Source organism: Chaetura pelagica, unplaced genomic scaffold (assembly GCF_000747805.2).
Source record: "Chaetura pelagica isolate M959 unplaced genomic scaffold, ChaPel_1.0 scaffold116, whole genome shotgun sequence".
Taxonomy (NCBI): Eukaryota; Metazoa; Chordata; class Aves; order Apodiformes; family Apodidae; genus Chaetura; species Chaetura pelagica.
The window spans coordinates 617,806-623,883 of NW_009953655.1; positions in this window are offsets into that span (position 1 = coordinate 617,806).

Consider the following 6,078-nt stretch of genomic DNA (forward strand, 5'->3'; position numbering starts at 1 on the left):
CTGCTGACAGCTGATGTGCGGGTGTCAGGACCCGCACGCGCACGGGGGGGACAGAGCAGCTCTGTGATCGCGCCACCAGACAATATTCCTCCCAGCACAGCTTTTCCTAGATAGCTCTTATGCTGTCCAGGTTTCTCCCCCCATGCATGCTTGCAGAAGGGTACTACACATTACCAGACTGTGAGGTAATAGGAGTGCACATTAATTGATATTCCAGTGTAGCTTTATCTACCTGATGGTTACCGCGTTCCGTACCAGTGCAGCCTGCCAGCCGAGTGACGTCATTTGGAATTACAGAGCCATTTATGTCAGCAAAACTCCCTCCCATATGCTCCGGTGAAGTCTGGGCAGCTCAAATAAAGCAACCACACTGACAGTCACAGGCTGTGCTAATAACAGGGAGTTGACAGTTTTCTTGTGTATCCAATAATAATTAGCACCATCTTTCTAGTCATGCAGATTTATAAACATAAATGGCAGGCAATAGGTGATCCTCAGCAAAGGAGAAGTATTTCCAAATCCTTTAGATAATTTGGGGAATTTGCATGGATTCATACTTTAAATATTTATTTTTAGTGTTTAAGTTTAGACAGAATATACCCACTGTTAGATGTTTTTTGGTAATAAGATTCATCCTGAGACATGTCAGACTGGTTTGTAGTAGATGGATGTGTAGGAAGAATACCTTTCTCCAGATGAAGTGAAGCAGCTTCTGAGCAGCCAGGTGTGCAGCAGAGCTTCAGACATACCGGATGAAATGTACTGATTTCATCTGATCTTAGAATCTGAATGTCCTGGGACTGTCCAGAAAAGCACCTGGCAATCCTAGGCACAAATTGTTGTGTTGTGATTGGATATAGTAAGTCTAACAGAACAAGTCTTCACTATCACCTACTAGAAAAACTAATAAAGGCCACATAAGAATGCATTAACCCTCTTGCTGTGAGCAAACCAACAGGTAGAAAAGGAGGAACAGAGGAAGCAAATCTATTTGAAGCTGTCCCAGTTGCAGGCAGTCTGCAGAAATCTGGACAAGCCTTTATCCAAAGCACCAGCTGAGCCCTCAGACTATGCCAATGATAACTTGAGTTTCACAGCCAGAAAGTCACTTGTGCATGGGCTTGTGAAGGCATCATTGCATGTTTTACACTGTGCTGTGGCACCAGACCAGGGTCAATCCATTTGAAAAAAATTTTACTACTTTTATTTGGGTATGGCCTGGAGCTGAGGCTATTTCCTATATGAAATCTGACAACATAATATTCTGCTGGTATGAAGGCTTCATGCATTAAGAAATCCTGGCTCCTGCCAATACCATCAGGTATTGTGTGCTTTTACATAAGCTAGTGTGTGTTTCAGTGTCTGGGGAGCAGGATCCAGATGTGAATGCTGTAAGAATTCATTGATTGTTTCCTTGTTTTCATATCCGGGAGACTTGGCGTCTCTTGAGTTTAAGTTTTCACTGAATCAACCTTGTGACCATTTTTCTTTTAAAAAAGCATTTAAGTATTTTCTCTGCCTGGAAGAGTTGTACAGGTGTGTCTAAGTCAGCTTTTAGAATGGCACAACAGGAAAAAATCTTGAAAGTGAAATATTTGATGCTGAGGAGGTGATGTTCAGTCTGTAGGCATTTGGGGAGTTTATTCTGGATTAGCTCCAGCCTGCTCATGTAGATTGAATACTCGTTAATGGAAATCTGAGAGCACAGCTTCTGCTTTTGTTTTACCCAGATCCCAGCTAGCAAGTGCTGCCTGTGTCTGCATTAGCAGCTGGTTGGGACTGATACAATTGGATCAGTGAAGCAAAGCATTTAGTGCTGAGGACCTGACACCCTCATTTCAGAGGGGTGTTTCACTTCAGAGTAGCTTTAACCTAGTCCTATGAACTAAATGCCCAAATGCAGCACACCTTGCAGCTCTATTTCATATGTAAAGAATGGAGTTTGTGTGCACCAAAAACTGTTTCATGATGTGAAGAAAAGTGTAATTGGTGGGGAGGTTCAAAATACTCACTTTAAAGCACAGCCCTGCTCCAAACTAAAACACTGATATAAGCACATGTAAGGTAGACCATTTTGATGACTATTTAATTTTGAGAAGGCTGGGTGGAGCACTTTCACCACACCTAGCCATAGACTGGATTTTTTGGTTGGGCAAGGGTGAATGGTTGCAGGCAGAATTTTAAAATGCTGCTGTCCTTAAAAGGTAGAAAGTCAGCTCTTTGCAATTTTCTTTTGGAGCAAGACAAGTTGGGTATTAAAAACATAGATATATACTTCCACATTTGGGATTTTTTTTATGTGTTTGAATTTATTTCTGTCCCAAATCAAAACTATTTTCATAGTTTAGTGATGTAGCAACCTATATAACAAAGATTACCATTGCTTAATCAATATACTTTCAAAATTTTGACTTTTAAAATAGAATAATAGAATCATTTTTATTGGAAAGGAGACCTTTAAGATCATCAAGTCTGACCACTAACCCAGCACTGCCAAGTCCACCAGTAAACCCTGTTCCTCAGCACCGCATCTACATGTCTGTTAAATACCTTCAGGGATTGTGCCTCTGCCACTTCTATGGGTAGCCTGTTCCAATGCTTTGTAACCCTTTTGGTGAATAATTTTTTTCCTAATATCCAGTCTAAACGTCCCCAGGTGCAACTTGAAGCCATTTCCTCTTGTCTTATCGCCTGTTACGTGGGAGAAGAGTCTGGCCCCCACCTCACTACAACCTCCTTTTGAGTAGTTGTAGAGAGCAGTTGTAGTTGAACTTTTTGCTTGTATGTGTTTCATTTTAATTTGCCAAAATTATGCCACAAAAGATTTCTTGAACTGAAAAAGAGAATATTGAAAGGGAAAACCTGGCAAAGGCTTGCTTCTTGACACAAATATCATTTTCTGATAGAAGAACATTTCTGAAAATCACTCCATACCAAGACTTCTCTGCAGCCATTCAGCTAGAAGTGATTTCTGCTTCAGAGAAGCCTCTGAAAATATCTACAGTTCTTAAATACCACAGTGTTTATCTCTTTGTGGTCACCAACAAACAGTTGTTACCACGTTTTTGTGGTGGCCAAACTTAGAAGCCCCCAGTGACAAGGGCAGAGCAAAGCAGGCTGAGAGCAGCCTTGCCATGTAGGGCACTGCCACTGATTTCCCAACAGCAAAAGGGCTTTTGGATATTTTGGCTGTGTCTCCTGTTGGAGAGTGAGTGTTCAAGATGTGTTGTTTTTCTTCTGAGCCCTTAGTGCTACAATCACACCTTTTCCATCTGGGTATTTGGAAAAACCAATAGAAACCAGCATTGGGTGGAAGAATGTAAAATCTTCTGCAGTTTCATCTCTTAGGGATAATAATAATATTTAAAAAAATAATAATTTAAATAATAATAATATTTTTAAGAAACCAAATGCTTAGATACAGATGAAAAAGGCCCCTATATTGGTGTATGGGCAAAGACTTGCCACTGTGGACTAGCAGGAGAGCAAGCCAAATATTTAAATATCTTCACTGACATTGTTCCAGAGTGTGGTATGAAGTCAACCATTGAGGTTTCTGTTTCCCTGCAGACCTAAACAATGACACTTAACCCAGCACTGCCAAGTCCACCAGTAAACCCTGTTCCTCAGCACCGCATCTACATGTCTGTTAAATACCTTCAGGGATTGTGCCTCTGCCACTTCTATGGGTAGCCTGTTCCAATGCTTTGTAACCCTTTTGGTGAATAATTTTTTTCCTAATATCCAGTCTAAACGTCCCCAGGTGCAACTTGAAGCCATTTCCTCTTGTCTTATCGCCTGTTACGTGGGAGAAGAGTCTGGCCCCCACCTCACTACAACCTCCTTTTGAGTAGTTGTAGAGAGCAGTTGTAGTTGAACTTTTTGCTTGTATGTGTTTCATTTTAATTTGCCAAAATTATGCCACAAAAGATTTCTTGAACTGAAAAAGAGAATATTGAAAGGGAAAACCTGGCAAAGGCTTGCTTCTTGACACAAATATCATTTTCTGATAGAAGAACATTTCTGAAAATCACTCCATACCAAGACTTCTCTGCAGCCATTCAGCTAGAAGTGATTTCTGCTTCAGAGAAGCCTCTGAAAATATCTACAGTTCTTAAATACCACAGTGTTTATCTCTTTGTGGTCACCAACAAACAGTTGTTACCACGTTTTTGTGGTGGCCAAACTTAGAAGCCCCCAGTGACAAGGGCAGAGCAAAGCAGGCTGAGAGCAGCCTTGCCATGTAGGGCACTGCCACTGATTTCCCAACAGCAAAAGGGCTTTTGGATATTTTGGCTGTGTCTCCTGTTGGAGAGTGAGTGTTCAAGATGTGTTGTTTTTCTTCTGAGCCCTTAGTGCTACAATCACACCTTTTCCATCTGGGTATTTGGAAAAACCAATAGAAACCAGCATTGGGTGGAAGAATGTAAAATCTTCTGCAGTTTCATCTCTTAGGGATAATAATAATATTTAAAAAAATAATAATTTAAATAATAATAATATTTTTAAGAAACCAAATGCTTAGATACAGATGAAAAAGGCCCCTATATTGGTGTATGGGCAAAGACTTGCCACTGTGGACTAGCAGGAGAGCAAGCCAAATATTTAAATATCTTCACTGACATTGTTCCAGAGTGTGGTATGAAGTCAACCATTGAGGTTTCTGTTTCCCTGCAGACCTAAACAATGACACTTACAATTTCCTGCTTGTGCAGCTCTCACACAAATGTCTGTCTATAAGGAAACAGCTAATTACTTATTAAACCTTGTTCTGTGCTTCAACTGGTTTAAATATTGACTACCACAGTTCAAGGGGAATCCATGGCACCAAATGTGAACTTGGGCATCCCATTTCCTAGGAGCTGTTCAAATAAAATGATTAGGTGGTAGGATGCTGCACGTACCTGGGGGGACTAAAAAGGGGACAAAAAGTGGAATAGATTTTCTTATAAAGGCTCAGAAGAAAATGCCTGACTTTGAAGCCTTGTGTTTTGGAACTTGATTGCAACTGGTGGCTCGGAAGGGAATTTTGTTACAAAATAAGTGAATTAAGCTGAGATTTGCAGAGTGTCTGGTTTGTTTTGCTTGAAAGTCTTGGAGGTGGTGGGCGATTTGGCTGGGAAATCCACTGGACTCGTGAGGCAGGATTTGCATGGATGGAAAGCAGTTGGAAGGGCAAAGTACTGTAGCATTTATGTTAAAATTGGAGTAGATTAACCCCAGAATCTAATTCAGGGCTGCCTGACTGGATTGTTTCCCAGAGATTATGGGAAGCAAGCAGATGCCTTGTCTTGGCAGGAATGGTCCCTGTGTGACTTGTGGCCATCCTGGGGGTTTGGGTTAGGTTTGGGGAGAACAGGCCGGGGCTGGATTTTTCAGCTGGGTTCTGGATCCTCTTGGCTCCCTCAAGCCAGAGGATTTCTAGCTTTCTTCCAGAATTGGGCAGTTTGTCCTTCATGGAACCAGAAGACTAAAGAAACCTTTTAATTTCAGAGCCTTGCAAATATGTTTTATATTTTAATGCCATTTCTTTTGAAAAAGCAAATTAGGATTTTCGGTATTCAGATGGACTTGCCTTCTTGAGTGGGAATGAAAAAAGTAGATTGTGTGGGTTTGTGTGCCAACACACCTTTGTTTTATATATCTCTTCTCTAAAAAATGTTTTCTGGTTATCCACTGAACTGCATACCTGAGCTGCACCGTCAGTATAATTTTAGCCTTTCAGTAGAAATATTAGTCCTCTCTTTTGGCCCATGCTAAGCCCCCTGGCAGCACTTAAGAAACAATAAATAATATATTTTCTTCCACACTAGAAGAGAAACCTTCTAGCATGCGAAGTCTGTTTCTTCAAAAGTCATTTGAAGTAATCCTAACTCTCCTCTGCATTTGCTACTTCAAACCTAAGGGATAAAGTTACTATTTTTTGCTGCTGAAAAAATATTCAGCAACACTTGAAATTACATGTCACCCATGCACATTTAATTTAATAAGATGGTAATTTCATGTTAAATAAATACCATCTGATTATTGAAAACACATGCTCAAAGGATTTAAAAACCATGTAAGAGATACGTATCT